Source organism: Schistocerca cancellata, unplaced genomic scaffold (assembly GCF_023864275.1).
Source record: "Schistocerca cancellata isolate TAMUIC-IGC-003103 unplaced genomic scaffold, iqSchCanc2.1 HiC_scaffold_423, whole genome shotgun sequence".
In the NCBI taxonomy this organism is placed as follows: Eukaryota; Metazoa; Arthropoda; class Insecta; order Orthoptera; family Acrididae; genus Schistocerca; species Schistocerca cancellata.
Window position 1 is genome coordinate 72,201 of NW_026046440.1, and position 15,387 is coordinate 87,587.

The 15,387-nt window shown below is 53.6% G+C and overlaps 34 non-coding genes across 34 annotated transcripts; all 34 read left to right on the plus strand.

Annotated features, from left to right (window-relative positions):
- Positions 1-23: 23 nt before the first annotated feature.
- Positions 24-95, plus strand: Trnae-cuc (transfer RNA glutamic acid (anticodon CUC)). Its single transcript has one exon. It is a non-coding gene; the product is annotated as a tRNA-Glu (tRNA).
- A 375-nt stretch (positions 96-470) lies between these two features.
- Positions 471-542, plus strand: Trnah-gug (transfer RNA histidin (anticodon GUG)). Its single transcript has one exon. It is a non-coding gene; the product is annotated as a tRNA-His (tRNA).
- A 746-nt stretch (positions 543-1,288) lies between these two features.
- On the plus strand, positions 1,289-1,370 carry Trnal-uag (transfer RNA leucine (anticodon UAG)). Its single transcript has one exon. It is a non-coding gene; the product is annotated as a tRNA-Leu (tRNA).
- An 80-nt stretch (positions 1,371-1,450) lies between these two features.
- Positions 1,451-1,532, plus strand: Trnal-cag (transfer RNA leucine (anticodon CAG)). The gene has a single exon. It is a non-coding gene; the product is annotated as a tRNA-Leu (tRNA).
- Positions 1,533-1,800: 268 nt separating this feature from the next.
- On the plus strand, positions 1,801-1,872 carry Trnae-cuc (transfer RNA glutamic acid (anticodon CUC)). Its single transcript has one exon. It is a non-coding gene; the product is annotated as a tRNA-Glu (tRNA).
- A 375-nt stretch (positions 1,873-2,247) lies between these two features.
- Positions 2,248-2,319, plus strand: Trnah-gug (transfer RNA histidin (anticodon GUG)). The gene has a single exon. It is a non-coding gene; the product is annotated as a tRNA-His (tRNA).
- Positions 2,320-3,065: 746 nt separating this feature from the next.
- On the plus strand, positions 3,066-3,147 carry Trnal-uag (transfer RNA leucine (anticodon UAG)). The gene has a single exon. It is a non-coding gene; the product is annotated as a tRNA-Leu (tRNA).
- Positions 3,148-3,227: 80 nt separating this feature from the next.
- Positions 3,228-3,309, plus strand: Trnal-cag (transfer RNA leucine (anticodon CAG)). Its single transcript has one exon. It is a non-coding gene; the product is annotated as a tRNA-Leu (tRNA).
- Positions 3,310-3,577: 268 nt separating this feature from the next.
- Trnae-cuc (transfer RNA glutamic acid (anticodon CUC)) lies at positions 3,578-3,649 on the plus strand. Its single transcript has one exon. It is a non-coding gene; the product is annotated as a tRNA-Glu (tRNA).
- A 375-nt stretch (positions 3,650-4,024) lies between these two features.
- Positions 4,025-4,096, plus strand: Trnah-gug (transfer RNA histidin (anticodon GUG)). The gene has a single exon. It is a non-coding gene; the product is annotated as a tRNA-His (tRNA).
- A 746-nt stretch (positions 4,097-4,842) lies between these two features.
- On the plus strand, positions 4,843-4,924 carry Trnal-uag (transfer RNA leucine (anticodon UAG)). Its single transcript has one exon. It is a non-coding gene; the product is annotated as a tRNA-Leu (tRNA).
- Positions 4,925-5,004: 80 nt separating this feature from the next.
- On the plus strand, positions 5,005-5,086 carry Trnal-cag (transfer RNA leucine (anticodon CAG)). The gene has a single exon. It is a non-coding gene; the product is annotated as a tRNA-Leu (tRNA).
- Positions 5,087-5,354: 268 nt separating this feature from the next.
- Positions 5,355-5,426, plus strand: Trnae-cuc (transfer RNA glutamic acid (anticodon CUC)). The gene has a single exon. It is a non-coding gene; the product is annotated as a tRNA-Glu (tRNA).
- A 375-nt stretch (positions 5,427-5,801) lies between these two features.
- Positions 5,802-5,873, plus strand: Trnah-gug (transfer RNA histidin (anticodon GUG)). Its single transcript has one exon. It is a non-coding gene; the product is annotated as a tRNA-His (tRNA).
- Positions 5,874-6,619: 746 nt separating this feature from the next.
- Trnal-uag (transfer RNA leucine (anticodon UAG)) lies at positions 6,620-6,701 on the plus strand. The gene has a single exon. It is a non-coding gene; the product is annotated as a tRNA-Leu (tRNA).
- Positions 6,702-6,781: 80 nt separating this feature from the next.
- Positions 6,782-6,863, plus strand: Trnal-cag (transfer RNA leucine (anticodon CAG)). Its single transcript has one exon. It is a non-coding gene; the product is annotated as a tRNA-Leu (tRNA).
- Positions 6,864-7,131: 268 nt separating this feature from the next.
- On the plus strand, positions 7,132-7,203 carry Trnae-cuc (transfer RNA glutamic acid (anticodon CUC)). The gene has a single exon. It is a non-coding gene; the product is annotated as a tRNA-Glu (tRNA).
- A 375-nt stretch (positions 7,204-7,578) lies between these two features.
- Trnah-gug (transfer RNA histidin (anticodon GUG)) lies at positions 7,579-7,650 on the plus strand. Its single transcript has one exon. It is a non-coding gene; the product is annotated as a tRNA-His (tRNA).
- Positions 7,651-8,396: 746 nt separating this feature from the next.
- Trnal-uag (transfer RNA leucine (anticodon UAG)) lies at positions 8,397-8,478 on the plus strand. Its single transcript has one exon. It is a non-coding gene; the product is annotated as a tRNA-Leu (tRNA).
- Positions 8,479-8,558: 80 nt separating this feature from the next.
- Trnal-cag (transfer RNA leucine (anticodon CAG)) lies at positions 8,559-8,640 on the plus strand. Its single transcript has one exon. It is a non-coding gene; the product is annotated as a tRNA-Leu (tRNA).
- A 268-nt stretch (positions 8,641-8,908) lies between these two features.
- Positions 8,909-8,980, plus strand: Trnae-cuc (transfer RNA glutamic acid (anticodon CUC)). Its single transcript has one exon. It is a non-coding gene; the product is annotated as a tRNA-Glu (tRNA).
- A 375-nt stretch (positions 8,981-9,355) lies between these two features.
- On the plus strand, positions 9,356-9,427 carry Trnah-gug (transfer RNA histidin (anticodon GUG)). The gene has a single exon. It is a non-coding gene; the product is annotated as a tRNA-His (tRNA).
- A 746-nt stretch (positions 9,428-10,173) lies between these two features.
- Positions 10,174-10,255, plus strand: Trnal-uag (transfer RNA leucine (anticodon UAG)). The gene has a single exon. It is a non-coding gene; the product is annotated as a tRNA-Leu (tRNA).
- Positions 10,256-10,335: 80 nt separating this feature from the next.
- On the plus strand, positions 10,336-10,417 carry Trnal-cag (transfer RNA leucine (anticodon CAG)). The gene has a single exon. It is a non-coding gene; the product is annotated as a tRNA-Leu (tRNA).
- A 268-nt stretch (positions 10,418-10,685) lies between these two features.
- Positions 10,686-10,757, plus strand: Trnae-cuc (transfer RNA glutamic acid (anticodon CUC)). Its single transcript has one exon. It is a non-coding gene; the product is annotated as a tRNA-Glu (tRNA).
- A 375-nt stretch (positions 10,758-11,132) lies between these two features.
- Positions 11,133-11,204, plus strand: Trnah-gug (transfer RNA histidin (anticodon GUG)). Its single transcript has one exon. It is a non-coding gene; the product is annotated as a tRNA-His (tRNA).
- A 746-nt stretch (positions 11,205-11,950) lies between these two features.
- Trnal-uag (transfer RNA leucine (anticodon UAG)) lies at positions 11,951-12,032 on the plus strand. Its single transcript has one exon. It is a non-coding gene; the product is annotated as a tRNA-Leu (tRNA).
- Positions 12,033-12,112: 80 nt separating this feature from the next.
- On the plus strand, positions 12,113-12,194 carry Trnal-cag (transfer RNA leucine (anticodon CAG)). The gene has a single exon. It is a non-coding gene; the product is annotated as a tRNA-Leu (tRNA).
- A 268-nt stretch (positions 12,195-12,462) lies between these two features.
- Trnae-cuc (transfer RNA glutamic acid (anticodon CUC)) lies at positions 12,463-12,534 on the plus strand. Its single transcript has one exon. It is a non-coding gene; the product is annotated as a tRNA-Glu (tRNA).
- A 375-nt stretch (positions 12,535-12,909) lies between these two features.
- Trnah-gug (transfer RNA histidin (anticodon GUG)) lies at positions 12,910-12,981 on the plus strand. The gene has a single exon. It is a non-coding gene; the product is annotated as a tRNA-His (tRNA).
- Positions 12,982-13,727: 746 nt separating this feature from the next.
- Positions 13,728-13,809, plus strand: Trnal-uag (transfer RNA leucine (anticodon UAG)). The gene has a single exon. It is a non-coding gene; the product is annotated as a tRNA-Leu (tRNA).
- Positions 13,810-13,889: 80 nt separating this feature from the next.
- Positions 13,890-13,971, plus strand: Trnal-cag (transfer RNA leucine (anticodon CAG)). Its single transcript has one exon. It is a non-coding gene; the product is annotated as a tRNA-Leu (tRNA).
- Positions 13,972-14,239: 268 nt separating this feature from the next.
- Trnae-cuc (transfer RNA glutamic acid (anticodon CUC)) lies at positions 14,240-14,311 on the plus strand. Its single transcript has one exon. It is a non-coding gene; the product is annotated as a tRNA-Glu (tRNA).
- Positions 14,312-14,686: 375 nt separating this feature from the next.
- Positions 14,687-14,758, plus strand: Trnah-gug (transfer RNA histidin (anticodon GUG)). The gene has a single exon. It is a non-coding gene; the product is annotated as a tRNA-His (tRNA).
- Positions 14,759-15,387: the final 629 nt, after the last annotated feature.

Consider the following 15,387-nt stretch of genomic DNA (forward strand, 5'->3'; position numbering starts at 1 on the left):
CTGGAAGAGCACTGCCGTCGTTATCCGGTGTGGTCTAGTGGCTAGGATACCTGGCTCTCACCCAGGAGGCCCGGGTTCGATTCCCGGTACCGGAAATGCGCGTTTTTGTTGCTCCTCTTATGCGACTTGTCTCGACTTTGCTCGACTGACGCTACGCTGACGCGTGCAGAAAGCTACGTTAAGTATGATTCACGGCAACACCCGACGGCGAGAGAGATGCGGCGTGTGTCCACTTGTTGTCGAGCCACGTGCCTGTAGCGAAGAGGCTTGGAGGACTGCAAGACATTGCCACGGAGGTGAATGCAGCTAACCACTGTAGTTAGTGTCCTGACAGCGCAGGCGCGTTCATTTGTTTGTATACATGTGATGGAGAACGTGTCTGACACTGCTGTGGCGTGACACTGTGGGCTGGGCTTTGCTGTGTACCACCACTTGCATTCCCGCCAGCTGCTTTGGCGGGCGCCTCCGTGGCCGTGATCGTCTAGTGGTTAGGACATTGCGTTGTGGCCGCAATAACCCAGGTTCGAATCCTGGTCACGGCACTTTTGAAAGTTTTGCCTTGCTGCCGTTGCTATAGAGATAGTGCACGAGTACTCGAAATTACAGTGCTCTCTTGATTTTTCACTCGTGTTCCGCAGGCCGCAGTTTGTACTACCACTTCATCACCAACATGTAATGTCGCCTCCCAGAGCGCGGACGTCCGCTGCTCTCTGCAGTCGAAAAGGGCAGTTGTTTGAAGTGCGATGGATGAGCAACCAGTGCCAGCAGAACAGGAAGCTGTGACGTGCACTGTTTCTACAAATGCTGGGAAAACTGGCGCCCAATGCAGCGCACGTAGCGTGGCCGAGCGCTCAAAAATAAAAAAAAAGTAGTGTAGCGGTTATCGCGTCTGCTTCACACGCAGAAGGACCCCCAGTTCGATCCCGGGCGGGAACTGTATTTTCCATCCTATGTCGCATACTACTCCAGTGAGCCACGTCATGTGTGGATCTGCTGCATGGAAAAAAAACAACGAAAAAAAGCGCTCTAAGGCACTGGTTTAAGGCACCAGTCTCTTCGTAGGCGTGGGTTCGAATCCAGGAGCTGCTGTCTCCTTAACTACGACAGCTACAGACAAGTGGCGTCGCTCCCATACGGCGGGCACGGCATTTTCTTGTTGTGGATGGCCTAAAGAGACGCTTCCAGTGGGAGAGCAGTGGACATACACGGCACAGCGATTGCCAAGACACTTACATTTCGGAGTGATCTTTGTACTACAAAGGAAACGTTTTGCCGGTCGTGGTCCAACGGTAACGTGGCCGAGCGGTCTAAGGCGCTGGTTTTAGGCACCAGTCTCTTCGGAGGCGTGGGTTCGAATCCCACCGTTGCCAGTTTTTGCGTCTCATTTTTGTGCCGCTGCTGTGTGTTCTCGTGGGGTAGGATGCAGCTCTTGTGACGCGCGTGTTGTGTAGGTAGCGTGGCCGAGCGGTGTAAGGCGCTGGTTTCAGGCACCAGTCTCTTCGGAGGCGTGGGTTCCAATCCCACAGCTGCCAAACGTGTAATGGTTTCCTGTGTCGAAGACGGCTGCACTCATTGCCTGCAAAGAAAACAGCTTCTGCTTCGTGAATTGCCGTAGAACAGTGCGTGGTGCAACGACAGGATTTGTAGGCGCCTTTTGCTCTCATCATTGCTGGCGTTCGTGTCCACGAAATGCGTCCGGAGCACGCCGTTCTATAACGTGAGAGAGTGGATTTTTTTACAGTTGTCGTCAGTTAACCGTGCGTGATTGCTGCGTTCGCTGGAAGAGCACTGCCGTCGTTATCCGGTGTGGTCTAGTGGCTAGGATACCTGGCTCTCACCCAGGAGGCCCGGGTTCGATTCCCGGTACCGGAAATGCGCGTTTTTGTTGCTCCTCTTATGCGACTTGTGTCGACTTTGCTCGACTGACGCTACGCTGACGCGTGCAGAAAGCTACGTTAAGTATGATTCACGGCAACACCCGACGGCGAGAGAGATGCGGCGTGTGTCCACTTGTTGTCGAGCCACGTACCTGTAGCGAAGAGGCTTGGAGGACTGCAAGACATTGCCACGGAGGTGAATGCAGCTAACCACTGTAGTTAGTGTCCTGACAGCGCAGGCGCGTTCATTTGTTTGTATACATGTGATGGAGAACGTGTCTGACACTGCTGTGGCGTGACACTGTGGGCTGGGCTTTGCTGTGTACCACCACTTGCATTCCCGCCAGCTGCTTTGGCGGGCGCCTCCGTGGCCGTGATCGTCTAGTGGTTAGGACATTGCGTTGTGGCCGCAATAACCCAGGTTCGAATCCTGGTCACGGCACTTTTGAAAGTTTTGCCTTGCTGCCGTTGCTATAGAGATAGTGCACGAGTACTCGAAATTACAGTGCTCTCTTGATTTTTCACTCGTGTTCCGCAGGCCGCAGTTTGTACTACCACTTCATCACCAACATGTAATGTCGCCTCCCAGAGCGCGGACGTCCGCTGCTCTCTGCAGTCGAAAAGGGCAGTTGTTTGAAGTGCGATGGATGAGCAACCAGTGCCAGCAGAACAGGAAGCTGTGACGTGCACTGTTTCTACAAATGCTGGGAAAACTGGCGCCCAATGCAGCGCACGTAGCGTGGCCGAGCGCTCAAAAATAAAAAAAAAGTAGTGTAGCGGTTATCGCGTCTGCTTCACACGCAGAAGGACCCCCAGTTCGATCCCGGGCGGGAACTGTATTTTCCATCCTATGTCGCATACTACTCCAGTGAGCCACGTCATGTGTGGATCTGCTGCATGGAAAAAAAACAACGAAAAAAAGCGCTCTAAGGCACTGGTTTAAGGCACCAGTCTCTTCGTAGGCGTGGGTTCGAATCCAGGAGCTGCTGTCTCCTTAACTACGACAGCTACAGACAAGTGGCGTCGCTCCCATACGGCGGGCACGGCATTTTCTTGTTGTGGATGGCCTAAAGAGACGCTTCCAGTGGGAGAGCAGTGGACATACACGGCACAGCGATTGCCAAGACACTTACATTTCGGAGTGATCTTTGTACTACAAAGGAAACGTTTTGCCGGTCGTGGTCCAACGGTAACGTGGCCGAGCGGTCTAAGGCGCTGGTTTTAGGCACCAGTCTCTTCGGAGGCGTGGGTTCGAATCCCACCGTTGCCAGTTTTTGCGTCTCATTTTTGTGCCGCTGCTGTGTGTTCTCGTGGGGTAGGATGCAGCTCTTGTGACGCGCGTGTTGTGTAGGTAGCGTGGCCGAGCGGTGTAAGGCGCTGGTTTCAGGCACCAGTCTCTTCGGAGGCGTGGGTTCCAATCCCACAGCTGCCAAACGTGTAATGGTTTCCTGTGTCGAAGACGGCTGCACTCATTGCCTGCAAAGAAAACAGCTTCTGCTTCGTGAATTGCCGTAGAACAGTGCGTGGTGCAACGACAGGATTTGTAGGCGCCTTTTGCTCTCATCATTGCTGGCGTTCGTGTCCACGAAATGCGTCCGGAGCACGCCGTTCTATAACGTGAGAGAGTGGATTTTTTTACAGTTGTCGTCAGTTAACCGTGCGTGATTGCTGCGTTCGCTGGAAGAGCACTGCCGTCGTTATCCGGTGTGGTCTAGTGGCTAGGATACCTGGCTCTCACCCAGGAGGCCCGGGTTCGATTCCCGGTACCGGAAATGCGCGTTTTTGTTGCTCCTCTTATGCGACTTGTCTCGACTTTGCTCGACTGACGCTACGCTGACGCGTGCAGAAAGCTACGTTAAGTATGATTCACGGCAACACCCGACGGCGAGAGAGATGCGGCGTGTGTCCACTTGTTGTCGAGCCACGTACCTGTAGCGAAGAGGCTTGGAGGACTGCAAGACATTGCCACGGAGGTGAATGCAGCTAACCACTGTAGTTAGTGTCCTGACAGCGCAGGCGCGTTCATTTGTTTGTATACATGTGATGGAGAACGTGTCTGACACTGCTGTGGCGTGACACTGTGGGCTGGGCTTTGCTGTGTACCACCACTTGCATTCCCGCCAGCTGCTTTGGCGGGCGCCTCCGTGGCCGTGATCGTCTAGTGGTTAGGACATTGCGTTGTGGCCGCAATAACCCAGGTTCGAATCCTGGTCACGGCACTTTTGAAAGTTTTGCCTTGCTGCCGTTGCTATAGAGATAGTGCACGAGTACTCGAAATTACAGTGCTCTCTTGATTTTTCACTCGTGTTCCGCAGGCCGCAGTTTGTACTACCACTTCATCACCAACATGTAATGTCGCCTCCCAGAGCGCGGACGTCCGCTGCTCTCTGCAGTCGAAAAGGGCAGTTGTTTGAAGTGCGATGGATGAGCAACCAGTGCCAGCAGAACAGGAAGCTGTGACGTGCACTGTTTCTACAAATGCTGGGAAAACTGGCGCCCAATGCAGCGCACGTAGCGTGGCCGAGCGCTCAAAAATAAAAAAAAAGTAGTGTAGCGGTTATCGCGTCTGCTTCACACGCAGAAGGACCCCCAGTTCGATCCCGGGCGGGAACTGTATTTTCCATCCTATGTCGCATACTACTCCAGTGAGCCACGTCATGTGTGGATCTGCTGCATGGAAAAAAAACAACGAAAAAAAGCGCTCTAAGGCACTGGTTTAAGGCACCAGTCTCTTCGTAGGCGTGGGTTCGAATCCAGGAGCTGCTGTCTCCTTAACTACGACAGCTACAGACAAGTGGCGTCGCTCCCATACGGCGGGCACGGCATTTTCTTGTTGTGGATGGCCTAAAGAGACGCTTCCAGTGGGAGAGCAGTGGACATACACGGCACAGCGATTGCCAAGACACTTACATTTCGGAGTGATCTTTGTACTACAAAGGAAACGTTTTGCCGGTCGTGGTCCAACGGTAACGTGGCCGAGCGGTCTAAGGCGCTGGTTTTAGGCACCAGTCTCTTCGGAGGCGTGGGTTCGAATCCCACCGTTGCCAGTTTTTGCGTCTCATTTTTGTGCCGCTGCTGTGTGTTCTCGTGGGGTAGGATGCAGCTCTTGTGACGCGCGTGTTGTGTAGGTAGCGTGGCCGAGCGGTGTAAGGCGCTGGTTTCAGGCACCAGTCTCTTCGGAGGCGTGGGTTCCAATCCCACAGCTGCCAAACGTGTAATGGTTTCCTGTGTCGAAGACGGCTGCACTCATTGCCTGCAAAGAAAACAGCTTCTGCTTCGTGAATTGCCGTAGAACAGTGCGTGGTGCAACGACAGGATTTGTAGGCGCCTTTTGCTCTCATCATTGCTGGCGTTCGTGTCCACGAAATGCGTCCGGAGCACGCCGTTCTATAACGTGAGAGAGTGGATTTTTTTACAGTTGTCGTCAGTTAACCGTGCGTGATTGCTGCGTTCGCTGGAAGAGCACTGCCGTCGTTATCCGGTGTGGTCTAGTGGCTAGGATACCTGGCTCTCACCCAGGAGGCCCGGGTTCGATTCCCGGTACCGGAAATGCGCGTTTTTGTTGCTCCTCTTATGCGACTTGTGTCGACTTTGCTCGACTGACGCTACGCTGACGCGTGCAGAAAGCTACGTTAAGTATGATTCACGGCAACACCCGACGGCGAGAGAGATGCGGCGTGTGTCCACTTGTTGTCGAGCCACGTACCTGTAGCGAAGAGGCTTGGAGCACTGCAAGACATTGCCACGGAGGTGAATGCAGCTAACCACTGTAGTTAGTGTCCTGACAGCGCAGGCGCGTTCATTTGTTTGTATACATGTGATGGAGAACGTGTCTGACACTGCTGTGGCGTGACACTGTGGGCTGGGCTTTGCTGTGTACCACCACTTGCATTCCCGCCAGCTGCTTTGGCGGGCGCCTCCGTGGCCGTGATCGTCTAGTGGTTAGGACATTGCGTTGTGGCCGCAATAACCCAGGTTCGAATCCTGGTCACGGCACTTTTGAAAGTTTTGCCTTGCTGCCGTTGCTATAGAGATAGTGCACGAGTACTCGAAATTACAGTGCTCTCTTGATTTTTCACTCGTGTTCCGCAGGCCGCAGTTTGTACTACCACTTCATCACCAACATGTAATGTCGCCTCCCAGAGCGCGGACGTCCGCTGCTCTCTGCAGTCGAAAAGGGCAGTTGTTTGAAGTGCGATGGATGAGCAACCAGTGCCAGCAGAACAGGAAGCTGTGACGTGCACTGTTTCTACAAATGCTGGGAAAACTGGCGCCCAATGCAGCGCACGTAGCGTGGCCGAGCGCTCAAAAATAAAAAAAAAGTAGTGTAGCGGTTATCGCGTCTGCTTCACACGCAGAAGGACCCCCAGTTCGATCCCGGGCGGGAACTGTATTTTCCATCCTATGTCGCATACTACTCCAGTGAGCCACGTCATGTGTGGATCTGCTGCATGGAAAAAAAACAACGAAAAAAAGCGCTCTAAGGCACTGGTTTAAGGCACCAGTCTCTTCGTAGGCGTGGGTTCGAATCCAGGAGCTGCTGTCTCCTTAACTACGACAGCTACAGACAAGTGGCGTCGCTCCCATACGGCGGGCACGGCATTTTCTTGTTGTGGATGGCCTAAAGAGACGCTTCCAGTGGGAGAGCAGTGGACATACACGGCACAGCGATTGCCAAGACACTTACATTTCGGAGTGATCTTTGTACTACAAAGGAAACGTTTTGCCGGTCGTGGTCCAACGGTAACGTGGCCGAGCGGTCTAAGGCGCTGGTTTTAGGCACCAGTCTCTTCGGAGGCGTGGGTTCGAATCCCACCGTTGCCAGTTTTTGCGTCTCATTTTTGTGCCGCTGCTGTGTGTTCTCGTGGGGTAGGATGCAGCTCTTGTGACGCGCGTGTTGTGTAGGTAGCGTGGCCGAGCGGTGTAAGGCGCTGGTTTCAGGCACCAGTCTCTTCGGAGGCGTGGGTTCCAATCCCACAGCTGCCAAACGTGTAATGGTTTCCTGTGTCGAAGACGGCTGCACTCATTGCCTGCAAAGAAAACAGCTTCTGCTTCGTGAATTGCCGTAGAACAGTGCGTGGTGCAACGACAGGATTTGTAGGCGCCTTTTGCTCTCATCATTGCTGGCGTTCGTGTCCACGAAATGCGTCCGGAGCACGCCGTTCTATAACGTGAGAGAGTGGATTTTTTTACAGTTGTCGTCAGTTAACCGTGCGTGATTGCTGCGTTCGCTGGAAGAGCACTGCCGTCGTTATCCGGTGTGGTCTAGTGGCTAGGATACCTGGCTCTCACCCAGGAGGCCCGGGTTCGATTCCCGGTACCGGAAATGCGCGTTTTTGTTGCTCCTCTTATGCGACTTGTCTCGACTTTGCTCGACTGACGCTACGCTGACGCGTGCAGAAAGCTACGTTAAGTATGATTCACGGCAACACCCGACGGCGAGAGAGATGCGGCGTGTGTCCACTTGTTGTCGAGCCACGTACCTGTAGCGAAGAGGCTTGGAGGACTGCAAGACATTGCCACGGAGGTGAATGCAGCTAACCACTGTAGTTAGTGTCCTGACAGCGCAGGCGCGTTCATTTGTTTGTATACATGTGATGGAGAACGTGTCTGACACTGCTGTGGCGTGACACTGTGGGCTGGGCTTTGCTGTGTACCACCACTTGCATTCCCGCCAGCTGCTTTGGCGGGCGCCTCCGTGGCCGTGATCGTCTAGTGGTTAGGACATTGCGTTGTGGCCGCAATAACCCAGGTTCGAATCCTGGTCACGGCACTTTTGAAAGTTTTGCCTTGCTGCCGTTGCTATAGAGATAGTGCACGAGTACTCGAAATTACAGTGCTCTCTTGATTTTTCACTCGTGTTCCGCAGGCCGCAGTTTGTACTACCACTTCATCACCAACATGTAATGTCGCCTCCCAGAGCGCGGACGTCCGCTGCTCTCTGCAGTCGAAAAGGGCAGTTGTTTGAAGTGCGATGGATGAGCAACCAGTGCCAGCAGAACAGGAAGCTGTGACGTGCACTGTTTCTACAAATGCTGGGAAAACTGGCGCCCAATGCAGCGCACGTAGCGTGGCCGAGCGCTCAAAAATAAAAAAAAAGTAGTGTAGCGGTTATCGCGTCTGCTTCACACGCAGAAGGACCCCCAGTTCGATCCCGGGCGGGAACTGTATTTTCCATCCTATGTCGCATACTACTCCAGTGAGCCACGTCATGTGTGGATCTGCTGCATGGAAAAAAAACAACGAAAAAAAGCGCTCTAAGGCACTGGTTTAAGGCACCAGTCTCTTCGTAGGCGTGGGTTCGAATCCAGGAGCTGCTGTCTCCTTAACTACGACAGCTACAGACAAGTGGCGTCGCTCCCATACGGCGGGCACGGCATTTTCTTGTTGTGGATGGCCTAAAGAGACGCTTCCAGTGGGAGAGCAGTGGACATACACGGCACAGCGATTGCCAAGACACTTACATTTCGGAGTGATCTTTGTACTACAAAGGAAACGTTTTGCCGGTCGTGGTCCAACGGTAACGTGGCCGAGCGGTCTAAGGCGCTGGTTTTAGGCACCAGTCTCTTCGGAGGCGTGGGTTCGAATCCCACCGTTGCCAGTTTTTGCGTCTCATTTTTGTGCCGCTGCTGTGTGTTCTCGTGGGGTAGGATGCAGCTCTTGTGACGCGCGTGTTGTGTAGGTAGCGTGGCCGAGCGGTGTAAGGCGCTGGTTTCAGGCACCAGTCTCTTCGGAGGCGTGGGTTCCAATCCCACAGCTGCCAAACGTGTAATGGTTTCCTGTGTCGAAGACGGCTGCACTCATTGCCTGCAAAGAAAACAGCTTCTGCTTCGTGAATTGCCGTAGAACAGTGCGTGGTGCAACGACAGGATTTGTAGGCGCCTTTTGCTCTCATCATTGCTGGCGTTCGTGTCCACGAAATGCGTCCGGAGCACGCCGTTCTATAACGTGAGAGAGTGGATTTTTTTACAGTTGTCGTCAGTTAACCGTGCGTGATTGCTGCGTTCGCTGGAAGAGCACTGCCGTCGTTATCCGGTGTGGTCTAGTGGCTAGGATACCTGGCTCTCACCCAGGAGGCCCGGGTTCGATTCCCGGTACCGGAAATGCGCGTTTTTGTTGCTCCTCTTATGCGACTTGTGTCGACTTTGCTCGACTGACGCTACGCTGACGCGTGCAGAAAGCTACGTTAAGTATGATTCACGGCAACACCCGACGGCGAGAGAGATGCGGCGTGTGTCCACTTGTTGTCGAGCCACGTACCTGTAGCGAAGAGGCTTGGAGCACTGCAAGACATTGCCACGGAGGTGAATGCAGCTAACCACTGTAGTTAGTGTCCTGACAGCGCAGGCGCGTTCATTTGTTTGTATACATGTGATGGAGAACGTGTCTGACACTGCTGTGGCGTGACACTGTGGGCTGGGCTTTGCTGTGTACCACCACTTGCATTCCCGCCAGCTGCTTTGGCGGGCGCCTCCGTGGCCGTGATCGTCTAGTGGTTAGGACATTGCGTTGTGGCCGCAATAACCCAGGTTCGAATCCTGGTCACGGCACTTTTGAAAGTTTTGCCTTGCTGCCGTTGCTATAGAGATAGTGCACGAGTACTCGAAATTACAGTGCTCTCTTGATTTTTCACTCGTGTTCCGCAGGCCGCAGTTTGTACTACCACTTCATCACCAACATGTAATGTCGCCTCCCAGAGCGCGGACGTCCGCTGCTCTCTGCAGTCGAAAAGGGCAGTTGTTTGAAGTGCGATGGATGAGCAACCAGTGCCAGCAGAACAGGAAGCTGTGACGTGCACTGTTTCTACAAATGCTGGGAAAACTGGCGCCCAATGCAGCGCACGTAGCGTGGCCGAGCGCTCAAAAATAAAAAAAAAGTAGTGTAGCGGTTATCGCGTCTGCTTCACACGCAGAAGGACCCCCAGTTCGATCCCGGGCGGGAACTGTATTTTCCATCCTATGTCGCATACTACTCCAGTGAGCCACGTCATGTGTGGATCTGCTGCATGGAAAAAAAACAACGAAAAAAAGCGCTCTAAGGCACTGGTTTAAGGCACCAGTCTCTTCGTAGGCGTGGGTTCGAATCCAGGAGCTGCTGTCTCCTTAACTACGACAGCTACAGACAAGTGGCGTCGCTCCCATACGGCGGGCACGGCATTTTCTTGTTGTGGATGGCCTAAAGAGACGCTTCCAGTGGGAGAGCAGTGGACATACACGGCACAGCGATTGCCAAGACACTTACATTTCGGAGTGATCTTTGTACTACAAAGGAAACGTTTTGCCGGTCGTGGTCCAACGGTAACGTGGCCGAGCGGTCTAAGGCGCTGGTTTTAGGCACCAGTCTCTTCGGAGGCGTGGGTTCGAATCCCACCGTTGCCAGTTTTTGCGTCTCATTTTTGTGCCGCTGCTGTGTGTTCTCGTGGGGTAGGATGCAGCTCTTGTGACGCGCGTGTTGTGTAGGTAGCGTGGCCGAGCGGTGTAAGGCGCTGGTTTCAGGCACCAGTCTCTTCGGAGGCGTGGGTTCCAATCCCACAGCTGCCAAACGTGTAATGGTTTCCTGTGTCGAAGACGGCTGCACTCATTGCCTGCAAAGAAAACAGCTTCTGCTTCGTGAATTGCCGTAGAACAGTGCGTGGTGCAACGACAGGATTTGTAGGCGCCTTTTGCTCTCATCATTGCTGGCGTTCGTGTCCACGAAATGCGTCCGGAGCACGCCGTTCTATAACGTGAGAGAGTGGATTTTTTTACAGTTGTCGTCAGTTAACCGTGCGTGATTGCTGCGTTCGCTGGAAGAGCACTGCCGTCGTTATCCGGTGTGGTCTAGTGGCTAGGATACCTGGCTCTCACCCAGGAGGCCCGGGTTCGATTCCCGGTACCGGAAATGCGCGTTTTTGTTGCTCCTCTTATGCGACTTGTCTCGACTTTGCTCGACTGACGCTACGCTGACGCGTGCAGAAAGCTACGTTAAGTATGATTCACGGCAACACCCGACGGCGAGAGAGATGCGGCGTGTGTCCACTTGTTGTCGAGCCACGTACCTGTAGCGAAGAGGCTTGGAGGACTGCAAGACATTGCCACGGAGGTGAATGCAGCTAACCACTGTAGTTAGTGTCCTGACAGCGCAGGCGCGTTCATTTGTTTGTATACATGTGATGGAGAACGTGTCTGACACTGCTGTGGCGTGACACTGTGGGCTGGGCTTTGCTGTGTACCACCACTTGCATTCCCGCCAGCTGCTTTGGCGGGCGCCTCCGTGGCCGTGATCGTCTAGTGGTTAGGACATTGCGTTGTGGCCGCAATAACCCAGGTTCGAATCCTGGTCACGGCACTTTTGAAAGTTTTGCCTTGCTGCCGTTGCTATAGAGATAGTGCACGAGTACTCGAAATTACAGTGCTCTCTTGATTTTTCACTCGTGTTCCGCAGGCCGCAGTTTGTACTACCACTTCATCACCAACATGTAATGTCGCCTCCCAGAGCGCGGACGTCCGCTGCTCTCTGCAGTCGAAAAGGGCAGTTGTTTGAAGTGCGATGGATGAGCAACCAGTGCCAGCAGAACAGGAAGCTGTGACGTGCACTGTTTCTACAAATGCTGGGAAAACTGGCGCCCAATGCAGCGCACGTAGCGTGGCCGAGCGCTCAAAAATAAAAAAAAAGTAGTGTAGCGGTTATCGCGTCTGCTTCACACGCAGAAGGACCCCCAGTTCGATCCCGGGCGGGAACTGTATTTTCCATCCTATGTCGCATACTACTCCAGTGAGCCACGTCATGTGTGGATCTGCTGCATGGAAAAAAAACAACGAAAAAAAGCGCTCTAAGGCACTGGTTTAAGGCACCAGTCTCTTCGTAGGCGTGGGTTCGAATCCAGGAGCTGCTGTCTCCTTAACTACGACAGCTACAGACAAGTGGCGTCGCTCCCATACGGCGGGCACGGCATTTTCTTGTTGTGGATGGCCTAAAGAGACGCTTCCAGTGGGAGAGCAGTGGACATACACGGCACAGCGATTGCCAAGACACTTACATTTCGGAGTGATCTTTGTACTACAAAGGAAACGTTTTGCCGGTCGTGGTCCAACGGTAACGTGGCCGAGCGGTCTAAGGCGCTGGTTTTAGGCACCAGTCTCTTCGGAGGCGTGGGTTCGAATCCCACCGTTGCCAGTTTTTGCGTCTCATTTTTGTGCCGCTGCTGTGTGTTCTCGTGGGGTAGGATGCAGCTCTTGTGACGCGCGTGTTGTGTAGGTAGCGTGGCCGAGCGGTGTAAGGCGCTGGTTTCAGGCACCAGTCTCTTCGGAGGCGTGGGTTCCAATCCCACAGCTGCCAAACGTGTAATGGTTTCCTGTGTCGAAGACGGCTGCACTCATTGCCTGCAAAGAAAACAGCTTCTGCTTCGTGAATTGCCGTAGAACAGTGCGTGGTGCAACGACAGGATTTGTAGGCGCCTTTTGCTCTCATCATTGCTGGCGTTCGTGTCCACGAAATGCGTCCGGAGCACGCCGTTCTATAACGTGAGAGAGTGGATTTTTTTACAGTTGTCGTCAGTTAACCGTGCGTGATTGCTGCGTTCGCTGGAAGAGCACTGCCGTCGTTATCCGGTGTGGTCTAGTGGCTAGGATACCTGGCTCTCACCCAGGAGGCCCGGGTTCGATTCCCGGTACCGGAAATGCGCGTTTTTGTTGCTCCTCTTATGCGACTTGTCTCGACTTTGCTCGACTGACGCTACGCTGACGCGTGCAGAAAGCTACGTTAAGTATGATTCACGGCAACACCCGACGGCGAGAGAGATGCGGCGTGTGTCCACTTGTTGTCGAGCCACGTACCTGTAGCGAAGAGGCTTGGAGGACTGCAAGACATTGCCACGGAGGTGAATGCAGCTAACCACTGTAGTTAGTGTCCTGACAGCGCAGGCGCGTTCATTTGTTTGTATACATGTGATGGAGAACGTGTCTGACACTGCTGTGGCGTGACACTGTGGGCTGGGCTTTGCTGTGTACCACCACTTGCATTCCCGCCAGCTGCTTTGGCGGGCGCCTCCGTGGCCGTGATCGTCTAGTGGTTAGGACATTGCGTTGTGGCCGCAATAACCCAGGTTCGAATCCTGGTCACGGCACTTTTGAAAGTTTTGCCTTGCTGCCGTTGCTATAGAGATAGTGCACGAGTACTCGAAATTACAGTGCTCTCTTGATTTTTCACTCGTGTTCCGCAGGCCGCAGTTTGTACTACCACTTCATCACCAACATGTAATGTCGCCTCCCAGAGCGCGGACGTCCGCTGCTCTCTGCAGTCGAAAAGGGCAGTTGTTTGAAGTGCGATGGATGAGCAACCAGTGCCAGCAGAACAGGAAGCTGTGACGTGCACTGTTTCTACAAATGCTGGGAAAACTGGCGCCCAATGCAGCGCACGTAGCGTGGCCGAGCGCTCAAAAATAAAAAAAAAGTAGTGTAGCGGTTATCGCGTCTGCTTCACACGCAGAAGGACCCCCAGTTCGATCCCGGGCGGGAACTGTATTTTCCATCCTATGTCGCATACTACTCCAGTGAGCCACGTCATGTGTGGATCTGCTGCATGGAAAAAAAACAACGAAAAAAAGCGCTCTAAGGCACTGGTTTAAGGCACCAGTCTCTTCGTAGGCGTGGGTTCGAATCCAGGAGCTGCTGTCTCCTTAACTACGACAGCTACAGACAAGTGGCGTCGCTCCCATACGGCGGGCACGGCATTTTCTTGTTGTGGATGGCCTAAAGAGACGCTTCCAGTGGGAGAGCAGTGGACATACACGGCACAGCGATTGCCAAGACACTTACATTTCGGAGTGATCTTTGTACTACAAAGGAAACGTTTTGCCGGTCGTGGTCCAACGGTAACGTGGCCGAGCGGTCTAAGGCGCTGGTTTTAGGCACCAGTCTCTTCGGAGGCGTGGGTTCGAATCCCACCGTTGCCAGTTTTTGCGTCTCATTTTTGTGCCGCTGCTGTGTGTTCTCGTGGGGTAGGATGCAGCTCTTGTGACGCGCGTGTTGTGTAGGTAGCGTGGCCGAGCGGTGTAAGGCGCTGGTTTCAGGCACCAGTCTCTTCGGAGGCGTGGGTTCCAATCCCACAGCTGCCAAACGTGTAATGGTTTCCTGTGTCGAAGACGGCTGCACTCATTGCCTGCAAAGAAAACAGCTTCTGCTTCGTGAATTGCCGTAGAACAGTGCGTGGTGCAACGACAGGATTTGTAGGCGCCTTTTGCTCTCATCATTGCTGGCGTTCGTGTCCACGAAATGCGTCCGGAGCACGCCGTTCTATAACGTGAGAGAGTGGATTTTTTTACAGTTGTCGTCAGTTAACCGTGCGTGATTGCTGCGTTCGCTGGAAGAGCACTGCCGTCGTTATCCGGTGTGGTCTAGTGGCTAGGATACCTGGCTCTCACCCAGGAGGCCCGGGTTCGATTCCCGGTACCGGAAATGCGCGTTTTTGTTGCTCCTCTTATGCGACTTGTCTCGACTTTGCTCGACTGACGCTACGCTGACGCGTGCAGAAAGCTACGTTAAGTATGATTCACGGCAACACCCGACGGCGAGAGAGATGCGGCGTGTGTCCACTTGTTGTCGAGCCACGTACCTGTAGCGAAGAGGCTTGGAGGACTGCAAGACATTGCCACGGAGGTGAATGCAGCTAACCACTGTAGTTAGTGTCCTGACAGCGCAGGCGCGTTCATTTGTTTGTATACATGTGATGGAGAACGTGTCTGACACTGCTGTGGCGTGACACTGTGGGCTGGGCTTTGCTGTGTACCACCACTTGCATTCCCGCCAGCTGCTTTGGCGGGCGCCTCCGTGGCCGTGATCGTCTAGTGGTTAGGACATTGCGTTGTGGCCGCAATAACCCAGGTTCGAATCCTGGTCACGGCACTTTTGAAAGTTTTGCCTTGCTGCCGTTGCTATAGAGATAGTGCACGAGTACTCGAAATTACAGTGCTCTCTTGATTTTTCACTCGTGTTCCGCAGGCCGCAGTTTGTACTACCACTTCATCACCAACATGTAATGTCGCCTCCCAGAGCGCGGACGTCCGCTGCTCTCTGCAGTCGAAAAGGGCAGTTGTTTGAAGTGCGATGGATGAGCAACCAGTGCCAGCAGAACAGGAAGCTGTGACGTGCACTGTTTCTACAAATGCTGGGAAAACTGGCGCCCAATGCAGCGCACGTAGCGTGGCCGAGCGCTCAAAAATAAAAAAAAAGTAGTGTAGCGGTTATCGCGTCTGCTTCACACGCAGAAGGACCCCCAGTTCGATCCCGGGCGGGAACTGTATTTTCCATCCTATGTCGCATACTACTCCAGTGAGCCACGTCATGTGTGGATCTGCTGCATGGAAAAAAAACAACGAAAAAAAGCGCTCTAAGGCACTGGTTTAAGGCACCAGTCTCTTCGTAGGCGTGGGTTCGAATCCAGGAGCTGCTGTCTCCTTAACTACGACAGCTACAGACAAGTGGCGTCGCTCCCATACGGCGGGCACGGCATTTTCTTGTTGTGGATGGCCTAA